The sequence below is a fragment of the Lutra lutra genome, chromosome 5, assembly GCF_902655055.1.
Source record: "Lutra lutra chromosome 5, mLutLut1.2, whole genome shotgun sequence".
Lineage (NCBI taxonomy): Eukaryota > Metazoa > Chordata > Mammalia > Carnivora > Mustelidae > Lutra > Lutra lutra.
In genome coordinates this window covers 23855028-23881826 of record NC_062282.1, presented here as the reverse complement: position 1 = coordinate 23881826, position 26799 = coordinate 23855028, and the positions used below count along the sequence as shown (strand labels likewise).

The following is a 26799-nucleotide window of genomic DNA, read 5'->3' as shown; positions in this document are numbered from 1 at the left end:
AAAATCTGGGCCTGGTGCTTTCTCTTCTGGAAGAATACTTCTTATTTGAATTTAGCAGATAGGAATAGATTCCTATTCAGATTACTATTACACTACTACATTACAGTAGTGTAAATTTTGGTGGGTTGTGTCTTTCAAGTCTCAGTCCATTTCATTCAAAGTGTCAAATTTGCAATCATAAAATTTTACATAATATGTTATCTTTTAAATTGATGGTACTCTTTCAGGCGCCTGGGTGGCTCAGTGGGTTAAGCCGCTGCCTTCGGCTCAGGTCATGATCTCAGGGTCCTGGGATCGAGGCCCGCATCGGGCTCTCTGCTCAGCAAGGAGCCTGCTTCCTCCTCTCTCTCTCTGCCTGCCTCTCCATCTACTTGTGATCTCTCTCTCTGTCAAATAAATAAATAAATAAATCTTAAAAAAAAAATAAATTGATGGTACTCTTTCGTTTCTGATATTGGTAACTATGTCTTCTCTCCATTTTTGTTCCTAGCCTGGCTAGAAGTTTATCAATTATATTACTGTTTTCAAAGGACCCTATTTTTGGTTTCACAGATCTTCTCCTTTTATCTATTGATTTTTCTCTACTTCTTATTTTAAACTTCATTGATTTCTACTTGTAGAAAGCTTGTTATTTCTTTTCTGCCTTTTTTTTTTTCGTTTTAGGCTTACATTGCTCTTCTTTCTCTAGTATCCTAAGATGAAACCTTACATTTTTTTTTTAGAGATTTATTCTGCTATACTATAGGCAATCAGTGCTATAAATTTTCCTTTAAGCACTGCTTTCCCTACATACCACAAATTTTGAGAAGTTGTATTTTCATTAAATGTAGATTATTTTAAAATATCTTTTGGCATTTGTTCTTTTCTGTATTGATTTCTGGTTTAGTTCCATTGTTTTCCAAGAGTATGCTTTGGATGACTTCAACTCTGAAATTTGCTGAAATGTGTTTCATGTACTTGAATATGACAGGTCTTGGTGAATATTCCATGTGAGCTTGAGAATTATGTATGTTCTCTGTTGTTGAGTAACTATTCTGTAAATGTCAGTTAGAGCCATTTGATTGATGGTGCTTCAGTTCAACTATTCCTAACTGATACTCGGTCAGCATGATCTGTCAATTACTGATAGAAGTCTGTTGAAGCCTCCAGATCTAGTAATAGAATTATTTACCTCATCTTGCTGTTCTATCCATTTTGCCTTATTTATTTTGGTATGTTGCTGTTAAGCATATACACATTAAGAATTTCTAATTCATCTTAGAAAATTGACCCCTTTTTCACTATGTAATGCCTCTCTTTGTCCTTGATAATTTTCCTTGGCTGAAGTCCGCTTTGCCTAGCACTAATATAGTTACTTTAGTTTTCTCTTCATTAGTGTTAACATGTTCCCTTTTTCCATTAGTCCCCTTCACACGTTAATCATAGTCATTATCAGTTTTCAACCTGAAAACTTCAAAATGTCTGCCATTTCTGAGTTTGGTTCTGTTACCTGATTTGGCTCAGACTATAGTTTTTCTTGCTTGTTAGTACTCCTTGCAATCTTTGTTACATGTTAGACATTATATTTGGAATAAGAATTAAGGTAAATAGGCTTTTAGTATGAAGTTTTATGTTTATCCAGCTGTGAGTTAAGCTGTTTTTATTGTCTGGTGTAACTATAGGTGTCAGAGGTTACACTTTCCTCTAGTGTCCTTGATTTTTCTTTTGTTTGTTAGTTTCCTGTATTGTCTTTTGATTTTGTATGTTAAGCTCCTCCAGAGAAAAAGAACCAATGGGTTGGAGATACATATGTATATACATATATTGAGAGAGAGAAAGAAAAGACAACAGAGACAGAAACAGAGACAGAAAAAGAGTGAAAGCAATGTCTAAGGAATTTGCTTCAGAGGTTTCTGTTTGTTTTAAGCATTGGCTTATGCAGTTGTAGAAATTAGCAAATCCAAAATCTGTGTGGAATGCCTGCAGCAAGAACTGAACTTTGCAGTCTGAGTCCAAAGGTTGGTGACTAAGGTAGAATTTCTAAGTCTAGACTCAGAATCCCCCCACTTTTTTTTGAGACCCCAGTCTTAGTATCATAGCTCTTAAGTCTTCTGGCTGATTGTATGATATCATTGTCATTATGAGGATGGGCAATTTGCTTTTTTTAAAGTCTACTGATTTAAATGTTAATAATCTAAACTTTACCCTCAGGGCAATATCTAGACTGGTGTTTGACCAAGCAGCTTGTTGCCATAGCCTAGCCTAGTTGACATAAATATAAAACATCACAGATTTCCCTACAAATTTCTTCTTAATTAGAGTCTTAGGCTTGTAGTTCTGCTTGCTATAATATCCTGTCATTTTTAATGAGCCCCTAGGCCGTTGTTTTCATAAGTGCTTCTCCGTTTACTCCCATTCTCCAACCCTGCCAGTTAGGTGGGACAAGAATTCTAGACTTGGGTAGAGTTGAGTATTTCTTTTCCTTTATGTAGGTTGGGTTCCAACGAAGTAGTTTCTCCTGAAGGAGGTTAAGGAAAACAGGATGCTGACAGTGTTTGGATATGGTTACTTTTCTCTTACCTATATTTCAAGATTTCAAAATGCACCAGCAAATTATAGTTTCTCATCAAATTTGATGAGCTTTTGGCCATTATTTCTTTGAATATTATATTTATCATCTTTTCTGATCTTCTCATTATGTATATGTTGGTATAATAGGTGGTATCCCACATCTATCTGACACTGTCATTTTTCTTTTCCTTTTTTTTTTTTTTTTTTCTTGTTCCTCAGATTGGTGATTGTTGTTCATCTGTCTTCAAATCCATTGTTTCTTTCTTCTGCCAGCTTATGACTGATGTTGAGCCACTCTAGTAAAACTTATTTCAATTATTGAATTTTTCAAATCCAGGATGTATTTTTCATTGTTTTTTAATTTTATGTATTTTGATAATCTCTATTTGGTGATGTATCTGTCTTGTATTTCCTTTCGATTCTTTAGTCATAATTTCTGTTGGTTTTTTTGAACATATCTAAAATAGCTGATTCAAGGTTATTTTCTTAGTAAATCCAATGCTTGACTTTCCTTATGAACAGTTTCCATTGACTGCTTTTTGCCTGTGTATGGTCTAAAAATTGTGTGTTTTATATATTTTTTATTCTGGGAAACAGTATAAAAACTATATAATGTGTCAACTCTGAAAATTATATTCTTTATCCAGTTTTCTTATTGTTGCTATTTGCTGTTTGTCTTGTTTTATTTTTTAAAAAATTTAATTGAAATATAATTGACATAGAACATTAGTTTCACGTGTACAACAAACTGATTTGACAATTATATACATTATGAAATGTTCACTATGGTAAATGTAGTTATTATCTGTCACCGTATAAAATTATTATAATATTGACTGTATTCCCTATGCTGTCCTTTTCATCAACATGAGATATTGTGAATATCAGTTTCCTATAGCCCTTTAGCTCTGCCATAGTTAAGTTCTACTGATTTTCGAAGCCCGATGTTATGATGGCTCTTTTCCCCATGCCAGCCTCCAGGGCCAAGGATACCCAATGTGGGACCTGATCCCCTCATTCCTCAGGGAGAATCTCATGCCCATGATATCCTTCCCACTTGTGGGTTGCCGCATCAGGAGTTTGGTTCCTGACTCTGTCTCTGGCCCTCCCATTATGCTTCTCAATGTGGCTTTTTCTTTATATCCCTTGCTGTGGAAGAGTTGTTTGGATGGTCTTCAGGTTGTTTTCTGAGTGAATTGCTTTTTTGTAGTTGCATCCTTGGTGTGTACATGGAAGGAAATGAGCTCAGTGTCTTCCTACTCTGCCATCATCCCTACAATCCTTTTTTGTTGCTGTTTGTTTAAGACTTTTCTGGACTAATTCTATGATATCTGTATTCTTTGTTGTGTGTATCTGCTGGTCTCTACCTGATTAATTTCATAGAAGGGAGACATAGTTAAATACCTTTTAACTAATGGGTTTCTAGGACTTTGCTGAGTGGCTCTGTGGGTGTGGGTATGTGTTGGGGTACATATTAAGTGCTTTAACAAATAGATTAATACTGTGTTAAAAACTTCACTTACTACTTAATGTTAAGCCTAAAGGTTAAATTAAGCAGAGGTTAGAACACTTTTCATGTCTCTTCTGGGCATGTGCACAGTCCAACACATGAACACAGCCTCCTAGATTCCCAGAAATATTATGGATCTTTTCAAAGTATTTTAGTTCCCTCCTCTTCCCCTTTCCTGTGGAGCAGCCACTAAACTAATGACACATTTTATTAATGATTCTGTTTGATTCCATAGCCTCTGACAATTTTTATCAGTTTTTAAAAAAAACTTTAAACTTCATTCCTATTAATAGAATATGTGATGTCTCTACTTTTCTAATAATGGTACAGATAGCTATGTACTTAAATTCCAATGCTCCTAATTAATTGAATTATTAATTAATAAATAGAACATAATTATATATAAATTATTAATATATTTTTGAAAGTCCTTATTTTATGTTCTTGGGCGTGTTTTTAATCATAATAGTGAGCTTCTTTTTAATGTACTTAAACTTAGCTTTCTGTATTGATTTAAATTTTTATTAGCTTTAGTAGAAAGTTTTGTTTTAAATAATGACAATTTAAACAGTTTTCTAATACTTCACCAATGTAGCTATAGGCATCTTGTTTTGTTATAAAATTAAGTTTTTAAGTGTCATGCACAATGCCCAAGGAAAAAGTAATGAATGTATTTGAGTATTATTCCTGATTAAATTTGTATATTTTATTAGATTAGAAACAAAACTTTGCCAGTGGGAGTATATCATTACATGGGAGCATAGAATGGCCCTCATTTCATGGAAAAACTAGTTTTGTGTTGAAGTTGCATTTCTTTTTCTTTTGATCACTCTTTTGCTCTATTTCAGCAATTATGGGTCACTGAATAAAGTGTTTAACATATGAGAAATAATTAAACACAATAAATTTGTTTAACCCTTCATATTCACGTTATCTAGATCTCTTGTTAAGTAATACAGCATTCTTAAAGTTTCTCACATAAACCAACCTATATTATGTCCCTCTTATAGTAAGTGGCAAATGGATAATTTTCCAGATTCTTGTCTTTTTACTTATAAATATGGGCTTAAAAATAGGTTTAATAAGTAATCTAAAATAAAACATTGGGATATTGATTCTGAAGTATATTAATAGGTGTAATGATAGAAAAAAAATTCATGGTAATCAAATGCATCTTAGAAGTGTTGGATTAAAAAATGTTGAGTCTTATGGCAGAAATTCTCAGTGCATTTGCGAAGTTTAAAAAAATATTTTATCAACCTGACAATTTTCATCTTGATGAAAATAACATAATAAAATATTTTTATTACTGTTCTGGAATATTGTTAATTACTAGAGGCCTGAAGAACCACTTTTAATGTTTACCCAACCAATTCACAAAAACTACTTAAATCAACAATCATAAAATATATTTAAAAATAAGCCATTTAGGGATGCCTGGGTGGCTTAGTGGGTTAAGCCTCTGCCTTAGGCTCAGGTCATGATCTCAGGGTGCTGGGATCAAACCCTTCATAAGGCTCTCTGCTCAGCGGGGATCCTGCTTTCCCCTCTTCCTCTTCCTGCCTCTCTGCCTTCTTGTGATCTCTGTCTGTCAAATAAATAAAATCTTAAAAAAAAAAAAAAGCTATTTAAGGGACGTCTGGGTGGCTCAGTGGGTTAAGTCTCTACCTTCAGTTTGGTCATGGTCTCAGGGTTCTGGGATTGAGGCCCATATTGGGCTCTCTGCTCGGTGGGGAACCTGCTTCCTCCTCTCTCTCTGCCTCCCTCTCTGCCTACTTGTGATCTCTTTCTCTGTCAAATAAATAAAATCCTTAAAAAAATAGGCCATTTAGTATAACAAAGAATGCAGTGTTATATACTGAATATTACCAGTTTCCATTTTACCCCACCAGCCTGTCTAGGGCAAAAAACAGCTTTCTTTACCTTAGGCCAACATAGTAAAATATTTTGAACAATGATTTAACCATACTGAGTTTCTTCCAAGGCTTTTAATAATATTCAAGGTTATCAAGTTATGTTCCTGGGCCTTATGTAAATGTAGGTTTTGATTACCTGTGTCTCATCTTGTGAACAGACCCTCTATTTTTTGTTTTTTTTTTCTTGTTTTTTTTAAATCATTCCTTACTCTTCTAATAACCTTTTCATTATCATAGACTAGCCACCTTAATAACTCTTCTAAGTCTACTTCTGCTGAGGCCATTACATCAAAGTGGGAACTAGTCTCAAAATGTTTTTTTCCTTTTTTTTTTTCTTTGCAAAGTGCTGAGTAGGGAGATATTTAGCTGTACTTGGATCAACTGTGTCTTTCATATAGCATGTAAAATATTTAATTGCCAAAACACATGTATATGGTGACTATATATACTATATATATAATGTTATGAGGGGAGAATGAGGCAAGGTTTTCCTCTTTTTTTTTTTTTTTTAAAGATTTTATTTATTTACTTGAAGAGGGAGAGAGATCACAAGTAGGCAGAGAGGCAGACAGAGAGAGAGGAGGAAGCAGGCCTCCTGCTGAGCAGAGAGCCCGATGTGGGGCTCGATCCCAGGACCCTGGGATCATGACCTGAGCCACCCAGGTGCCCCTGGTTTTCCTCTTACTATAGCTTTTTTCTTTCATTTTCTTTTTTACCATTCTAAATTATTTAAGTCATCTCTGGTCACAAGCAAATGGTCAGAAGATCAGTCTACAGGTCATCATTTGGTACAAGTAGAGAAGTAAGCTTCAAACCCCATACACTTGACTGATCCATGCACAGAGTAATGGTCCAAACTGGTGTTGTGGTCCACGGTGTCAGGGAAGAGGTGCAGATTTTCTTTATTCATATCATTGTCAAGGGTTGGAAGTGGCTTTGCATGAAGGTTATGGGATAAAGTATTGTTGCCATCTTTATGGAGAAAGAGCTTAAACCTGATGCAGGGAAGAGCATGTGCTTTCCCTGGTGTGACTTCAGGGCAACAGTCAGCATATTGACTTCCAACCCCAGGGAGAATGATGACGTAGATGAGGAACTTCCATATGAGCTGAGCTCTCTGCGCTTGGGGTGTCTTAACATAGGCCTCTCCAGTTGTGACTGCAACCTCTATAGTTGCCCATAAATCAGGAACTCACACACCCTCCATTTTTTACCTGAAGCTATCATTACCTTTTAGTTCATATAATTATTCCAGAGATTAGAAATAAAATATGTATTCCTGATTAAAAGAAAAATTATCAAATTTAAAATTGTGATGGCAAGTTATATTCCTTAGAAAATCTATGCAATGAAACACATTCAGTCAATTTGTTCAGAATTCAGAAGAAAATCATAGCAACTAGATATGATGAGAGAAACATAGAAGTGGAAAGTAAAATCAAATCTACATAAAATGGCAATGTCATGAAGCAGAACTGATATAAAATTTTGATTGAAAAAACTACCATGTTAATGTGAAAGAAGAGCCTTGTCAGGGGCGCCTGGGTGGCTCAGTGGGTTAAGCCGCTGCCTTCGGCTCAGGTCATGATCTCAGGGTCCTGGGATCGAGTCCCGCATCCGGCTCTCTGCTCAGCAGGGAGCCTGCTCCCTCCTCTCTCTCCGCCTGCCTCTCTCTCTACTTGTGATCTCTCTCTGTCAAATAAATAAATAAAATCTTTAAAAAAAAAAAAAAAAAAAAGAAGAGCCTTGTCGACAAATTTAAAAATTTCTATTTGTAAAGCTCCAAAAACAACTAGCAAAATTAGTAAAGCATCACATTACTTTTGCAATTTACAGTTTTTAAAAAAAAATTTTTATATTTATTTATTTAGGTTTTGTTCTAGTTATTTTTGGTGGGGAGGGGAGATAAAAAATTTTTGGTTTTTGCATTTTAAGAAAGGAGATTTCCTAAGAGTGGCAATTCATTCATTACACATTCCCATAGATGAACACTGTTTTCTTGGCTTTCATGACAGTTTGAATTCAAGGTAATGTGCACAGAATGTATTTTTCTGAAATTCAATGTATTCACTTGGACACACATGGGGTTACTTGTTTTCCCATTCCCATACAAAAGGTATTGACACTTTGGCTTCAAGAACAAAAATAAAGTGTCATAAATACAACTTGTGTTTTAGATCTGGGCTAATGACTAAGGAACTATTCAGCTATAATGGTCTCAGATATTCCAGTGCTCTGTGAAGTTACAATTAATAGAGACTGCTGATTCTAAGAACTATGACACCAACAAGAGAATAAAGGAAGAGTTATAAGTCTGATGCAAAGTTCATAATAAAATATCAACCAAGAGTCTCTCACTTTTGTTAAATCTATAATTAGAGAATGAGGATAAGAATTATATGAATAATGATAAATAAGTGTCTACAGAAATGGGAAAATATTTTTCATTTATTTGCTACTTATTCTATTTCAATAAGATGCTTGTTAGGAAAGGAACTAAGACAGGAAACTGGTTATGTTGTTTAGAACTTCTTAAGAGCAAAAAATGAATACCTATCAACTTGGTTTAATATTAATTGTCTTAAAACATGTTATTTTGTGACTTGAACATCTATGTTATGCCTTGAAAATTCAAAGCAAAAAATAAAATCACAAAGAAAGCCAGAAACATCATCAATACATCTGTACAGATGTTTGCTTGTAGTTTTTGGTATCCAAAACTTTTTTTTCACACATTGCACAGATGCCCTTTTTGTAGGCATAACCCTTGCAGTAAGGAGAACCCAGTTGGTGCACAGAACTTTTACAAATTTTACAAGTGGAGAATTTATTCTTTCCATATGGACTGAATATGCTTTTTTTGAAGTCAAAGCTTTATTTTCGTTCAGCTTTCTTCCGCCACTTTCTGTGATATTCCTGCGCCGTCTCTCCGTGTGTCTGGAGTGATCGCAGTACCAAGTTTCTTTTCACCCAGAGAACTCCAGTTAGCTTCTCCTAGCCTCCTTCTCCCAAATATGCGGCCTGCACTCACGTTTTTCACTCAACATCATTCCCAGACGGTTCCCTTGGCTGCAGAAACAGAAGCAGCTTGAAAATACCAACATAACAGCCAGAAAGGATCTTTTCCTTTTTCTTAAAATCGACAGTAACATAATAAGTTATCAGTTACTAGGTCCCACATCCTTGCAGTATTTCTGAAGACACGAGTCAAGATGAAACTGATAGTTACCAAACATTCGATCTGATAAAAAAAAAAAACGTGTCGCTACTAATGGAGAAGGGATTTCCTCTGCTGAATGAGAAGAAGAGGTGAACTGAGTGAGGGTAAAGAAATTTTAAAAAAGAAAAAAAAAAGTTTTTACCTTAAGAAACTGAGAATTCATGAAACCAGGATTATAAAAATTCTAATTAACCACATATAGTGGCAAATTGAGTTTTAGGTAAATATTTATGGTTTTCCAAAGCAACCAAAGCAGCAGCTCATCTTCACGAGGCAAGTAGTGAGTACTAAAACCTTTTAATATACCCCATCCCCTACTACTATGATAAATTATATATGCAGGGGCTTGACATTCTTAAGAATATTAGTTAAAGAGAAAGACTAGAAAATAGAAATGAGTTTTCTTTTCCTTTGCAAGTTAATATCTTCTGTAAGGTTTCTGTTTTCTCTCTGAGGACCTATTTGATGATAGGCATTCCCTTTAAAAGTCCGGCACCCTACCCATTACAATAGTATATTTTATTCTATGACTTCTGTAGGGCACAAATATCTTAGTATGATAATGTAAAATATGTATGTGCACTTTTTAATTTCAAGTTTTTATTTAAATTTAGTTAACATATACTGTAAGATTGGTTTCAGTAAACTTTAGTGCTTCATCACTTACATACACCGAGTGCTCCTCACAAGTGCCCTCCTTAATACTCATCACCCATTTAACCATTAGCCTGCCCGGCTCCCCTCCAGCATACCTCAGTTTTTTCTCTGTAATGAACATCTGTGATTGCAATACTATTGACAATATACCCTATGCTATAATTCATCTCCTGGACTGTTATTTTATAACTAGAAGTTTGAATTTTTTAATCCTTTGTATCTGTGTTACCCACCTCCCATCCACTTCCCATCTGACAACCACCAGTTTGTTCTCCATATTTATAGGTCTGATTCTGTTTTTTGTTTATTTATTTATTTTTTAAGAATCTGCATATAAGTGAAATCATATGGTATATGTCTTTATCCATCTGACTCATTTCACTTAACATAATACCCTTTAGGTCCATCTGCGTAGTTGCAAATGGCAAGATCTCATTCTTCTTTTATGGCTTAGTAGTATTTCAGTGTGTGTGTGTGTGTGTGTACACCATATCTTCTTTATTGATTCATCCATCAGTGGGCATTTGGGTTACTTCAATATCTTGGCTACTATAACTAAAGCTGCAGTAAACAGAGATACATATTTCTTTACAAATTAGTGGTTTTTGCTTTCTGTGGGTTAGGGACAGTAGTGGAATTACTAGATTGTATGATATTATTATTTTTAACTTTTTGAGGAAATTCTATACTATTTTCCACAAGTAGTGGAATACTATTTTCTACCAAAAGTGCACAAGGGTTCCCTTTTCTCCACATTTTTGTGAATACTTGTTACTTCTTGTCTTTTTTTTTTTCTTTTTTCTTTTAAGATTTACTTAAGAGAGAGAACACGTAAGAGCAAGCTGGAGAGAGACAGAAGGAGGGGGAGAGAGAGTCTCAAGCAGTTTCTGTGCTTCAGGGCTCTATCTCACAACCATGAGATCATGACCTGAGCCAAAACCAAGACAGTTAACTGACTAAGCCTCCAGGAGCCTCTTTGTCTTTTTGATAGAGCTTGTTTTGACTAGTATAAGATGATAATTCACTGTGGCTTTAATACTTCTCTAATAATTAGTGATGTTGAGCATCTTTTCATGTATCTGTAGGCTGTATCATTTTGGTAAAATGCCTATTCAGATCCTCTGCCCATTTTTGAATCAGATTTTCTTTTCTTTTCTTTTTTTCTTTTTTTTGATGTTAAGTTGTATAAGTTCTTTATGTATTTTGGATATTAACACTTTATAGAATCTTTATAGGATATATAATTTGCAAATATCTTCTCCCATTCAGTAGTTTGCCTTTTTTGTTTTGTTGATTGTTTTCTTTGTTATGTAAAAGATTTCTATTTTAGTGTAGTTCTGACAGTTTGTTTTGCTTTTGTTTCCCTTGCTTGAGGAAACTTCATAAATATGTTGCTAATGGCAATGTACAAGAGATTACTGTCCATGTGTACTTTTAGGAGTTTTGTGGTTTCAGGTATCACATTTAGGTCTTTAACCCATTTTGAATTTCTATTTGTGTATGTTGTGAAAAAGTAGTCTGGTTTCTCTCCCCTCCCTTCCCCTCCCTTTCTCTCACCTTCTCTCCTCCCCTCTCCCCTCCCCTCCCTTTCTCTTCCTTTCCCCTCTCCCTTTTTCCCTTCCCTTCCTTTCCCTTCTCTTCTCTTCTCTTTTCTCTTCTCTTCTCTTCCCTTCCCTTCCCTTCCCTCCCCTCCCCTCCCCTTCCTTTCCCTTCCCTTCTCTTCCCTTTTCTTTTTCTTTTTCTTTCATATAGCTATTTATTTTTCCCAAAACCATTTATTGAAAAGACTGTATTTTCCCAATTTTATATTCTTACCTTCTTTATCATAGATTAATTGACTATACTGCTACCTGTTTATTTTGGACTGTATATCATCTTCCATTGAACTTTATGTTTATTTTATTTCATTTTATTTAAGATTTTATTTATTTATTTGGCAAGATCACAAGTAGGCAGAGAGGGAGGTAGAGAGAGAGAGGGGAAAGCAAGCTCCCCGTAGAGCAGAGAGCCCGATGTGGGGGTCCATCCCCACCCGAGCTGAAGGCAGAGGCTTTAACCCACTGAGCCAGCCAGGACCCATTTTATGTTTATTTTTCAACCAGTTCCATACCGTTTTGATTACTATAGCTTTGTAATATATTTTGAAATCTGGGGTTGAGAAAGCTTTAGCTTTGATCTTCTTTCTCAAGATTGCTTTGTTATTCAGGATCTTTTGTGGTTCTATACAAATGTTAAGATTATTCTAGTTCTGTGAAAAATACTGTTAGTATTTTGATAGGGATATTGTTAGTTTGTGGATTGTTTGTGGTAGTATGGACATTTCAAAAATATTCTTCCAATTCAAGGGTATGGTATATTTTTCCATTTGTTTGCATTGTCTTTAATTTCTTTCAATCATGTCATAGTTTTCAAAATATAAGTCTTTCACTTCTTTGGTTAAATTTATTGCTAGGTATTCTTGCTTATTATTTGTAAATGGGATTGTTTATTTCTATTTCTGCTATCCTTTATTAGTGTGTAGAAATGCAACAGATTTCTGTACATTAATTTTACATTTTGTAACTTTACTGAATTTATCAGTTCTATTTTGGGGGGGTTAGAGTCTTTAGGGCTTTCTACATGTCATCTGCAAATAATGACTTTTTCTTTACCACTTGAGATGCCTTTTATTTCTGTTTTCATCTGATTGATGAGGCTAGGACCTCAAATATTATGTTGAACGAAAGTTATGAAAGTGGATCTTCTTGCCTTATTCTTGGTCTGAGCTTTATATTTTTCCTTATTAACATGTCATTAGCCTTGGCATTGTCATATATGTCCTTTATGATTTTGTAGTAGTTCCCAGTAAACCTCTTGTGTTGAGAGTTTCTTGATCATGAATAAACATTGAATTTTGTCAAATACTTCTTCATCTATTGAGATGATCATATAATTTTATTTTTTATTACTATGGTATATCATGTTGATTAATTTGCAAATATTGAAACTTATATCTCTGAAATAAATCCCACTTGATGGTGGTGAATTTTATTATTTTTTAGAAAGTATTGTTGATTCAGTTTGCTAATATTTTGTTGAAGATTTTTGCATCTTTGTCCATCAGAGGTATTGGCCTGTATTTTTTTTTTTTTTTTTAATATTGTCTTTGTTTTTGGTATCAGTGGGATGCTGGGCTTATAAAGTGAATTTGGAAGTCTCCCTTCCTCTTTTATTTTTTTGGATTAGTTTAAAAGGAATGGTTATTAACCATCCTTTAAATGTTTGGTGGAGGGGTGCCTGGGTAGTTCAGTCCCTTAAGCATTCAACTCTTCCTTTCGGCTCAGGTTACGATCTCAGGGTTGTGAGATAGAGCCTTACATTAGGCTCCATGCCCTGCTTAAGATTTTCTCTCTGCCTCTCCCCCTCCCTTCTATCTCTCTCCAACTCTCTCTCAAAAAAAAAAAAAAAAAAAAAAAAAAATCACCTGTGAAGCCATCTGGTTCCAGACTTTTATTGGAGGTTCTTTGATTACTGATTCAATTTCATTGTTAATAATTGATTTGTTAAATTTTCTATTTCTTCCTGATTCAGTTTTACAAGGTTATATGTTTCTAGGAATTTACCCACTTCTGGCAGGTTGTTCAGTTTTTTGGCTTATAATTTTTCATAATATTCTCTCATAATTTTTTTTTTTCTGTAGCATTGTTATTCTCCTCCTTCATTTCTGATGTTCTTTGAGTTCTCTCATTTTTGTTTTGATTAGTCTAGCTAAAGGTTTATCAATTTTGTTTATTTTGTCAAAGAACCAGGTCTTGGTTTCATCAATATTTTCTACTGTTCTTTTAGTCTCTATTTATTTATGCTCTGATTTGTATTACTTCCTTCCTTCTAGCTTTGGGCTCTGTTCTTTTTTCTAGCTCTTGAGGGTATAAGGTCATGTTGTTCATTTAGAGTTTTCTTGCTTCTTAAGGTACACCTGTATCGCTACAATCTTCCCTCTTAGAATAGCTTTTGCTATATCCCAAAGATTTTTGACCATTGTATCTTCATTTTAATTTGTCTCCAAATATTTAATTTCCACTCTCCTTTCTTGGTTGATCCATTCATTGTTTAGTGATGCATGTCCTTTAGAATTCCATGTATTTGTGTTCTTTCCAGTATTTTGTTCTTATAATTGATTTCTAGTTTCGTACTGTTCTTTCAGAAAACATGCTGGTATTATATCTGCCCTCTTAAATTTATTGACACTTATACTGTGGCTTAACATGTAATTTATCCTGAAGAATACTCCATGTCGACTTGAAAAGAATGTATATTCTGCTGTTTTTGGATGGAATGTTCTGCATATATCTGGCCGGATCCACCTGGTCTAATATATTGAGCAAAATCACTGTTTATTTTCTGTCCATTGATGTATGTTGGGCATTAGAATTCCCTACTGTTATTCTGTCATTGTCAATTTCTCCCTTTATGTCTGTTAATATTTGTTTTAGGTATTTATGTGTTCCTATATTGGATGCATAGATATTTTCAATTGTTTATCCTCTAGTTGCATTAATCTCTATCATTATGTAGTGTTCTTTGTCTCTTGCTATAGTCTTTATTTTAAAGTCTATTTTATCTGATATAAATATTGGTAGCCTGGATTTTTTTTTAACTTCCATTTGCATGGTATATGTTTTTCCATTGCTTCACTTTTTGTCTGTATGTGTATTTAGGTCTGAAGTGAATCTTTTATAGGCAGCATATAGATGGCACCGAAAAAAAAAAAATCCATTCCATTATCCTATGTCTTTTGATTGAAGAATTTAGTCTGTTTACATTTAAAGTAATTTTTAATTGGTATATACTTATTGCTATTTTGTTGTTTTCTGGTTGTTTTTATAGCTCTATTTTCCTTTTTTTTCCTTCCTTGCTTCCTTCCCCTGTGGTTTGTTGACATCTTTTAGTATTATGTTAGGATTTTTTCCTTTATTTTTTGTGTATCTATTATAGATTTTTATTATAGGTTTTTTGTGGTTAATATTGGAATCATATACGACATCTTATGTGTATTGTAGTCATATTATGTTGATGGTTGCTTAAGTCTGGACACAACCAAAAAGCACTAAATTTTTACTCCTACTCATTTTATGAATATGATATTATATTTTACATCATTTTATTTTACATATCCCTTGACTAATTTTTTTTTTTTTTTTATTTGACAGAGATCACAAGTAGGCAGAGAGGCCGGCAGAGAGAGAGAGGAGGAAGCAGGCTCCCCGCCGAGCAGAGAGCCCGATGCAGGGCTCGATCCCAGGACCCTGGGATCATGACCCGAACTGAAGGCAGAGGCTTTAACCCACTGAGCCACCCAGGCGCGCCCCCCTTGACTAATTTTTGTAGATATAATTGATCTTATTGCTTTTTTTGTTTTTACCTCCTTACTGGGTTTATAAGTGATTAATATACAATCTTTACTATAGTGTTAGCATTGGCTCCTGGTTATCCAGGCTGGGGAGTGAAAGGGAAATGGTGCTCACCAGTACTTTTGTTCTGGGAAAAATCTCCTGAAGATCCCTGCCCCTCCATCACACAGTTTAAGATTATACAATGAATCTCCTTCACTTGTATCCCAGGCACTTTTCAGACAGTTGCTTCTGTGCTGTGTCATAGGGTGAGTTACTTAACATGCAGGCTCTTTAAGGGCAGGGACCCCGTTTTCTATTGCCCTTTGTCTTGCATGGTGTTAAGCTCACTGATTTTTAAAGCTCCTGAAGTTAAATTCCTCTGTTTTTCAAAGACAGTTTTTATAGATACTTGTCTTTCAAGTGCAGTTCCCCAGGGCTAGGGCTGTCTGGTCTGGAGTCTGATACTTGTGCTTTCTCCATGCTGGTGGTGTCCCTCCTTTTTGAGGTGTCCCACAAGGGGTTTAGTTCCCAACTTCACCTCTACCCTTCTTACCCTTCTTGATGTAGCCTCTTCTCCATGATTAACCATGAAAGGTCTGTTCTGCCAAATTTTAGGTCATTTTCAGAGTTAGTTGTATAGCTGTCCCATAGACACACCAAAATAATAGCTACAAGGTGAGCTTAGTATTCTTTCAGTCTGCCATCTTCCAAGAAATCCTATCTCTGGTACTTTTTGTTACAACATTACATTAAGAATATTTTCCATGATACTGAATACTTTTTGAAAGTATGTTAGTATCACAAAACATTCTATCTTAGGACTACCACATTAACTTACTATGCTTTTATTCCTTGACATTAAATGTGTTTCTAATTTTTCCTGTCCCAAAGCATTTTATAACTATTCTTATACATTAATTTTTGTCAGTTATTATATTTCTTTAAAATGAATAATTATTATAATGCCATATAAAGTATGTTCTGATCACTCAAAGCCATAAAGGTAACAGTACATCTAAATGTATTAGTGTTGAAAAATCATAGCATGTCTAGAGGAATTTTAGGTTAATGAACCTGGTGATCAAATTTAAGAATGAAACTTGATACAACCAGATATTATGTGCCACCTAATGTGAAGAAATAGGAAGTACAACACATTAACTTTGAAGTAAACTTAACAATCAAATCTAAATCTAATTGAATCCCTTGCTCAGTTACTAAGTTATAGGAAAAATAAAATTAAAGAAATATGTTAAAAATAAAACCTATAGAAATACAAACAAAAATCCAAATTTGTTAATTGTATAAGGCAAGTGAATTCCTACAAGGAAAAAACAAACTTCATGGAAAAAGAAAGAGGGAAAAAAACCCTATAAAGACAAGAAAATCATCAACCAGGCTATAAATATTTTGTGCCTTATTGGAATCCTGATTTCAATAAACGAAGTTTGAAAGAGACATCATGGAAATGTGTCCAGTAACTATATTTTTATAATATTAAGGATTTGTTATTAAATTTCCAGGCTAAAACCTGGAAGATGTTTTGTTTAGTTCTAATGCTGACTTTATTTATTTATTTATTTATTTTTTTTAATGAAATATGCTGCCTAGGATTTGCTTCTATATTATTCAAGGATTGAGGGAAATTGACTGATGTGAACCGAAACAGGATTAGACCTGTATTGATGATTGCTGATGCTGTTTATCTTTCTTATATTTTTATATTTTGACTTTTAAAATGCCCTAAATGAGAGCAGTAGTAAATGAGCTTAATGTTTAAGTAGGTCACATATAATATAGTCTTGTATCGTGTGTGTGTGTGTGTGTGTGTGTGTGTGCGCGTGCGCGCGCACACGCAATGAAAGAGATTTGGGGAAAGGAATAAATGATCAGATTCACAAGTTAGAGCACAGTATTTTGAAAATAGACATTAATTGGTCCAGAAGTAAGGAGACGTTAAGACCTTCCTCATTTTCTATAATACCAGTTCTCATATTGACACACTCTTATGTGCTATAATTTCTCTACAGAATCTAAGGGAAATAATTATTAAAAAATGAAATGTGGCAGGCAAAGGGGCTTCTTAGTAGAGGCAAGGAAGTCCTCATGTCTTGAGTAGGAGTGCAGAGAAAGTCAAGCATGAAGCCTGAGATTTATTGTCTTGTACAATTAACTTCAAAGGGAAGTAAACTCAAAGAATGCAGATTTGTTATACCAAAGACATTGTCCCCTTTGGGAAAATCTGGGGCATAGAATTTAGACATGCAGATGATTGTTTCTGAAGATTTGACTCCTCTAATTCTGTGGAAACTTCTAAGCTTGAAGAATTGTTTCCCTTCTTCTTAAGAGCAATAATCTCAAAAATCCTAAAAGGCAACATACATAGCCCTTAACATGTGACCTCACTTTCCCTCCTGGTTATTTGGCCTATACCTAGGTTTAAGTCACAAAAACTAGCTAAAGACACACTGAGCTTGATAAAGTAAGTACTATAATTTAACAAAATTACAAACATATCTGCCTTATGTTTGTAGCCACTCAGGCAGTATGAGTGGCACTTGATTAAAAGATAATTTGTCAAAGGACTAGAAGATGAAATAGGGAAGAGTTTATTTATTTGAGAATACTCTCCGGAGATGAAGGCTTTAGCATCCTGGAAAGAAGCTCAAGAGTTTGCGCAAATTAGCTAATAAGATGGCTCTCAGTGGCATGATAGACATGATGACCAAACTGAGCAAAATCGCAATGTGTAAATTGCCATGTCAGATGATAAAGACATTAAAAAGTTCAAGCAAATGGACATGTCAGAATGGACATAGTATTTACAATCGGAAGGTGAGCATGATGATTATGTTCTTTGGGAAAGCCCAAAGAACACAGGCAAGGCCACATGAATCACCTGGTAAGAAAAGCTGGAGCATCAAAAACATTCAGTGTGGCTCAACTTTTCAGTCTAGAGCTAGAGATAGAAGAGCTGTTTTTGATCTTGTCTAGGGCCATGTATGGGCTTTGAAACTGTATAGTCCAGAGGTGGCACTTAACTGCCAGCAACAGGTGGTGCTTAACCACAGATATTATGATAACTAGCAGAATTGGAGTAGCAGCCCTGGGAACCCAATCTAAAGTCCAGAGGGACTTAGGATGGTTAATAGACTATGACTTGGGTGTTTGGGAACCTGAAGGTGGCCACCCTAATAAAAATATCATCCCTTGTAGAGTTTCCAGACCTGAGCTCATTATTCAGATTTAGAACCCAGTGAACATTTGTTTATAAAGTGGAACAACATCATGGCGTGTATACACAGTAGTGTTTTACTCAGTTTTTCCCCAAAGGGAATTATACCATTTACTCAGTTAATATAAATTAAGAAATGGGGGCCACCCACATATTTCTAGAACTAGTTCTTACTGAGTTCCAGTGACATTGAATTATGGGTACTTTGCAACATTATTATGGCCTTTCTAATTTTATGAGTGGGTGCATATGGAAGCCAGGAAATAAATGACTTACAGTGACCTCCTGGTGGCCATTTCCCTGGCCTTGAATGTTTAACTGATATTTCATACTTAGAAGTTACACAACTTCCACATTGGGTCCTTGGTTGTAGGTAACTACCAAAACAGAGAAAGCCAAGTGGAAGCCTCTGAAACTGTCCTTCCATGACCAACTTATTAAAAAGAAATAAAATTTACCTCTGTATGTATTGCAGAATTTAGGTGATTCCTGCCAGCTTTATGTTTCTGATAGATGCAAGGATGGTAATCTTCATCAAATCCCCAGTTAAGTTATTAACATTGCCCCTAACAGGGTGGGTCCTGGAGGATGACTAGGCCAGTGCAAACTCAATCCAGTAGTTACCTGATCAAAGCTTCTATGATAGATGTGGTGAGTTTGTTAGAATAGATAGAGCCTTGAGTTCATAGTATGTGGACACTGATTTGGCATGTACATTATTTTTATTTCTAATAAGGAATAAAAAAGGATCAGAAAAATTTTTTGCTCACTTAAAATGTATAATAAATTCTCACAGTTTGCCCTTGAATACACATTTCCCTTTTCTTCTCTTATAATACAGTCAAAAAGATCTGGACCATCTAAAGATTGCAGAGACAGCACATGAATCCATTGTTTTGAGGATAGCATATTGATCTATTTAATTGGCTTTCACACTGAAAGCTTTTGTAAGACACATCTACTCTAGAAGATGGAGTAATCATGGTGGCAGAAATAGAGACCGAGAGCATGGATTCTCATTTACTAGAGCTGACCTCGCTATTACTGCTGCCAAATGTCTAGCCTATAAGCAACAAAATCAAAACCAATCTTTTAAATGCTATAATTTCTTGAGATATAGTATCTATGTGGTAGAAATTTGATTACTTTGAACCTCTTTCATAACTGGAATAGATTTGCATTCTAGATAAGGGTTTCCCTTTCAGGGCATCTGGGTGGCTCAGTTAGTTAAGTGTCTGCCTTCAGCTCAGGTCATGATCTAGGGTCCTGGGATGGAGCCCTGCATCAGGCTGTCCATTCAGCAGGGATCCTGCTTATCCCTCTCTGTCTACCAGCTGCTTCCCCTGCTTGTGCTCTCTCTCTCTCTCTGTGTCAAATAAAATCTTAAAAAAAAAATTCCATTTCTAATCTAATGAACCCCAGCAGAAAGACCTACTATCTCATGTTTTCCCAAATATTTGATCCATCAGTGTTAGGGTCTGTAATTAATTGCTCCAGATTTCACAGCAAAGGAAGTTTGAGTGTTGGTGCATGGCCAAGTGGTCTACTTGCATCTCCCAGAGGTGACCAGATTGACAGGGCATCTGAACATCCTACTGGAGACACAGGTGAAGTTTTACCCCAATAGCTACACTCTGCAAGCTCTAAGCAAGGTTAGAGCTTCTGGACCCCAAGGAGGTTGTTTTAGCATTTTAGGCTATTACAAGAAAATACTGTAAACTCACAGACTCACTGGCTTAAAAGACACAAATTTATTTCTCATAATTCTGGAGACTAAGATGTCCAATATCAAAGGGACAGCAGATTCAGTTCCTGATGAGAATCCTTTTCTTTGCTTGGAGACATACATATTCTCTCTATGTCCTCACATAGCTGGGAGAGAGAGGAAGAAAGAGAATACACTCTGGCTTTTCCCCTACGTAGGTTGGCACTAATTCCATTATAGGGATTCTACCTTTATGATCTTATCTAAATCTAATTACCGTCCCATATCCCCAGCTCAAAATACCATCACACTTGAACTTAAAGCTTCAACTTATAAATTTGCAGGGTGAGGGGATACAAATACTTAGTCCATAACAGATGTATATTATTTCTCAAGGGATATACAAAAATGAATTTACTCTCAATCTGTTTACTTCTAGCATCATAACAATCTTTCTGTGGGATTTCTAGTGGTCCTATCTTCTTAGCACAAATTATGTTCCCAACAGTTTTCCTTCAAGGTAGGTCTTTGCCTTTATAAAACATATCTGTGGTATGTACAGTGATGCCAAGGGATTTAGACTGTCATGGTTGATCTTCTCCTTGCCCCAGTGTATTTCCTTGGGTCTTTTTTTGTCATGTCTCTGAAACCTGAAACCTGCAGTTCTTATAGTATTTCAGATTGTTCTTATAGTATTTTGGATTGTTCTAGACACTTTTGCAATCAAGTGTTTGGGTCCCATGACCTGTATGGTCCCTTGGTGTTTACCTGTCTCTTCTCTTCTACCACTGGGCAACATCTGACCCAGCATGGATCTGATGCTATGAAGTTTTTTGACTCCACCACTCATCCTCAGAGGTTCTTGGACAATTTCCTGCCATGTAGGTTCAGTGAATATGTCATCTGTGAATTATTTAACTCACTATCTCTTGTGTCTGTGTGGTTTTTATGAAGCAGTTTGGGGAGATTTAAAGAAATTACTGTTGTCATGATCCTGTTGTTAGTGGGTTAGAAATAATGTTTATCTTTATTCATAATATTAAAGTTATTTACTCATTCTAAAGAACTAACAATCTATTAAGTACTTCTACAACTTACAGACAAATTCTTAGGTATATATCATATGTTAATAAATTTTGTCATATATTATAAATTCTGCTTATGTATTATATAATATGGATTGTTTATTATATAACATGTTCACATATAACATATGCCAAATACTTTAAATATGATCATTTTGTACAATTTTATGTTGACCTTATGATAAGGGGATATATTTAATTTATATACTCTCTTCTTCATCTGAACATACTCATTTGAAATTATATTTTATCAATACTTATAACATAATTGACTAAAAACAATCCTTGTATATTTTAGCAATTAACAATATAATTTAAAAGGTACTATAGTCATATTTGAAACATACTACTTAAACATTGGTTATTTTCAACTCTCAATCTGAAACCCAAGAATATTCCACAAAATCAAGAAATCTTGTGCCAGAAAAATGAGAAGAAAAAAAAATTATAGGTAGCCTCAAAACCATACTGCAGAAATATATATTAAAATTTTATTTGGAGGGGTGCCTGGGTGGCTCAGTGGGTTAAGCCACTGCCTTGGCTCAGGTCATGATCCCAGGGTCCTGGGATCGAGCCCCTCATCGGGCTCTTTGCTCTATGAGGATCCTGCTTCCCCCCCCGCCTCTCTGCCTGCCTCTCTGCCTACTTGTGATCTCTCTCTGGGTCAAGTAAATAAATAAAATCTTAAAAAAAAATCAAGTTAAAAAAAAATTTCATGTGGAAATCTCCATAGATGAATTAATTTTATTTACATGTCCTTAATACCTTAATACCTTATTCATTCTTATATATAAAACTAAAGTTTTCTAAAGAATTTCTAAAATTGAATTTCACAGACCTGTACCCCCGAAACAAATAATAGATTATATGTTAATTTGAAAAAATTAAAAAAATTGAATGAGATCACAATATCTAAACATTTATAAAGTAATTTTTTAAAGATTCATTTACTTGTCAAAATATAGTAGCAGAACAACTTTGACACCATTGTTCTTTTTGAAATTTTATTTTAAATTATTTTTGGTAGGTGGTGGGAAATATTTAGATATTGAAATATTTTTTTATTGGACATTATCCTACATCCAATAAAATTATAACACATTAGCAGAAACTTCCTTAATAGAATGCAGTTTGGGAAGATATTTTGGTAGAAATAGCATCCTTATATTATACAAAAGTTTTTTCTTTTCTTCTTCCCTATTGCTAATTTTCTTTTTTTCACAATGGATAAACAAATGTATAATAAATCAGTTCTTTAAATCCAATAATCCATAATAAATGTTTTTCCCTATGGAAAATTATACTTTATATCACTGTTTTGATGTGGTCCGTGGCAGCTTTGAAAGTATATCAGACTTGAGTTTCCAGTTTTATAGTTCCCCACCATCCTATGGCTATTTTTTTTCCCAGCATCACATCATATTATTCTAATCCTGAATGTTTGAAAGAAACACTTATTAGACATATCTTGAAAGTGTTTGCAATGTTTAGCACAGGTACTTTTGAAATTTAAAGATAAAAAGATCTGTAGACAAATCTTTCCCATTCTTGGAAGACAAACCCCGGCACATTTTCAGCAATTTTTTTGACTTTCACTGCCGATGTCTTCCAAGCAATCGATTTATCTTTCTCTGCAGAGTCTGTGAGCAGGATTGCATTTCCAATTGACAGGTGCAGGGATTTCCCTGGTTAGCTGCCCCTTTGCTCTTTTTCCTGTGCTGTCACCAGAGAGAAATGACTGTAGGCCTTGGCAATGAAAACATTTTCTGAAATACAGTGCCATGTAGAAAGAGGACAACACATGTCCAAATGCAAACCTCTATTCAACTTCCTTCTTTCTAATAGGGTTTGTGCTATCTATGACTGTGCAAATCATTCTAGTATTCACAAAATATTTAAAAAAGAAAGAATTTACAGGAAGAAAATCAATGGCCTTTGGCTTCTACTTGTGAAATTTGTTAGGTAGATAAAGATCATCTTTGGTACCCTGCTGTTCATTTTTTCCAAGTTATGCTTGTAGAACTTTTTCTTTTTCTTTTCCTTTCTATTTCATGTTTAAATGTCTAAGTAATATGAAAAAGGTATCCTAATGAAAAAGGTAATATGAAAAAGGTAGCAATAGTTACCTACTAAAGGGGCAGGGAGCCATATAGAGACCCCAGTTTGAAAGAAAAGGCCTTTGGCCTGTTTTGTTCATAGCTAAGGTTTAAATGTGTCTCTCAGTGTCTCTCTTGCTTTCTTTCTTACCTTCTCAAAGGTTTACCTATCTTCAATGAGCACTGTGCATGCTTAGGGTGAACACATGGTACTATGTAACCTCTCCTGGTGGATTTTTATTTCATATATCATTTTAAGTGGGCAATAAAATATATTGCTACTTAAGACATTAAAAACAGTGACTTACAATGTGGCACTTGCAAAAGAAGATGGCATTAATTTTCCAAACAGTTCTGCCTAGAAAATCTCTTTGTAAGGACAGCCTTGATAATGGAAATAAATCAGAGGTTCTTGCTACTTGTGGAGCTGGTCTTTTTAGTAGAATCCCATGATCTTGGTTTCACATCAGTGTCTTTTATCCCTTGATAGGTCACAAGAAAAATCATAAATTGTTGTCTAAGGACCTTATCCTTGCTTCAGATTAATTCTCCTCAATTTTCCATTGCTAAGATTAAATTTTCTGGGCTTTCTCCCATGGTTGAAGGTGGTTACTTTGTGCTTCTTAAATTTATATGGAACATCTAAAATGAATTCTTTTGATATTGTTGTCTGATTTTTGTATCTATCACTATCGTAACAAAAATAGCATATTATAACTATATAATAACTTATGTGTGTTTTTGTCTTACGGTGTTTGTTTTGATATGTAGAGTTTTAAGATCTAAAATGCTTTGAGAAAAGGGTAGATTTTCTTGTTTGATGGTTACCATTAAGGTTTGATGGTTATCGGCAGAGCAAACTTCATATTATAAATGGTCTTGAAAAATGACAAAAAGCTTGCTCACAAATTCAGTGTAATCAATTCTTATCTTAAAGCAATACTACCATCAACTAGTTAACAAATATGCTACTAAACACCCTCATAAAACTCCGTATTCATTATTCCGCCTAGAAAACATTGGGTGGTATTCATTTGGTGGATTTAAATTTTACTTATATGATATTTTTTAATATCAGAAACTTTTTTTTGAGTCAAAAACTTTTATTTTGTTAAAAAATGTTATGAGTAGAATAATAAAAGTCATTCAGGACCTATAATGGTAAATGCAGATATCAAATAACAGTTTTTTTTTTTTAAAGATTTTATTCATTTGTCAGAGAGAGAAAGAGAGAGAGATCACAAGTAGGCTGAGAGGCAGGCAGAGGCAGAGGGAGAAGCAGGTTCCCCTCCGAGCAAGGAGCCCGATGTGGGACTCGATCCCAGGACGCTGGGATCATGACCTGAGCCGAAGGCAGCTGCTTAACCAACTGAGCCACCCAGGTGTCCCCAAATAACAGTTTTAATGGGAAAAAAAAAAATCTGTAGAATACCTGTGGATCCAAGAACCTTATTTTTATGTATCAAAAGAAGGTCTAATTACTTTTCCTTATTTACTACAAGAGGCATGATACCTTACACATATGTCTATATTAAAGGGATCTATTTTGGGGGATAAATTAACAGTCAACCCATTTATCCAGTTTAAATTCTAAAAAGAAAATGACCTCATTCAACCTAATTCAACCTAATTCAACTAATACAGAAAGAACCTATATCTCCTTGATAGTTAATTCATATTCAATCTTTCTTCTATCTTAAAAACATTAAGATGGCTAGAAATAAGACAGGTAAAAGTGTCCATTAATCCAGGAATACTCTTGGAGCAATCTAGACAGTGGTCTATGAACTTGAATCAGTCTACTGAGTTTAAATTTTGGTTTTAGCTATTATTAGGTGTGTCACCTTGGAAAAGTTTAAACTCCTTAAAATATCAGCTTCCTCATCTATAAAATAATTCTACCACTTAATTGCTGGGTTATTGTGAAGGCTAAATGATAGAGTATATAAGGTTATTAGAACAAACCTAGGTACCTAGAAAACACAAATTAAACGGTGGTTAATTTGTGAGCCAGCCCAAAGTATTAGCTGTGCTTTTCCTTCCAGGAACAAGGCAGTCGCTAAATAGCACTCAGAGTTCTGTTCTTTTTTAAAGCTTAAAAAAAGAAAGTTGATTTTTGCTGAAGAGATAGCATCAGAATCTCTCATTTTACCATTTTGGCATCATTTCTTTGGCACAAGAAAGTTGATTCTTTCCTAATGTGCCCCTAATATACCTTGTTTGCCTTTTGAAAATTTATGCTGCTATTAAACATCAAAACTTGTGTCACATGGAAATGCCTTCCTGGGAAGGAGTGCAGTTACTGTGGAGTCATCTGTTTGTGCTATCATTAGGTACGAAAGCTTTGAAGTAAGACCTGAAGCCAAAATTCTCACAGATGTTGCATGGAAATCAACTTCAAAAAGGATGCACAGTGCTCATTCACAGACAGGTAAACATCTGTGAGAGAGAGAAAGGAAAGCGAGAGAGACAGAGAGGCTCACTTAAAGGCTTAGCTTTGAACAAAACAGGCCCCAGGCCTTTTCTTTCAAATTGATGTCTCTATTTATTCGGCTTCCTGCCTCTGACTAAGTAACTATTGAAGCCTCCCTCTTTGAACTAATTTACATTGACCTCTTCCTTAACTCCCACTAGTTTCTTTTAAAGTAAGGTTTGTTTTCCCTAATGAGGATTGGCTGTGAGCAGGGGTGACCAAAAGAAAATAAATTCCCTTTTAACAAGCTATGCCTCTACATAGGCTGATATTTGGAGAAGAGAAGAGGCCAAGAATACAGACAAGATCTTGAGTCTGCAGGTTTAAAACTGGAGTTCCTATAAATGCAATGTATGTGGACTCGCCACACCTTTTTTTTAAGAAATTATTATATTCCAGACACTAAGGCTACAAAATAAGGACAAGCAAAGCCATAAAAAGAATGACAATTTTTAATAACTCTTGGGCCATCAGTTAAATTCTATTTTTAATAAATGTACAAAATTTAGGTCAAGTTTTATTTCAATAAAATTATTCTTTTTCTGTTCATTTTATCAGATGATGGCTTGGAAGTACTGATGCCATCACAGAGTGAACAGCAAGAACACAGAACTACCCATTAGAAAGGGTCGATCTATCAGGATGATAACTTGATCTCTCGAAGCCTACAGCTTACTCAAAACCCCAAAATAATTTTATCAAACAACATTGTAACTGGAGATAAACAGCCCGGCTCCCTTTGGGTTTTCAGGTCTCTTGTCTTCTATTATTAGTATATCGTATGATTTATTTTTCAAAAAACAAGGATCTGACAAATTTGTGCCACTATATCTCTTCACTACTTTGATCTTCATTTATGCTTTAGGGCAAAACAACTTACGTGAAGTTCAGCTTTATGGAATGTAGATTCTTTGCCCCTTCATGTACAAGCCAAGCTTCCTTCACCTCCAAGCATTCTGGAACTGATCGATGGCAAGCCT

At 34.9% G+C, this 26799-nt stretch overlaps 1 pseudogene; it reads right to left on the bottom strand.

Annotated features, from left to right (window-relative positions):
• Positions 1 to 8649: 8649 nt before the first annotated feature.
• On the bottom strand, positions 8650 to 21015 carry LOC125101121 (cysteine-rich PDZ-binding protein-like; annotated as a pseudogene).
• Positions 21016 to 26799: the final 5784 nt, after the last annotated feature.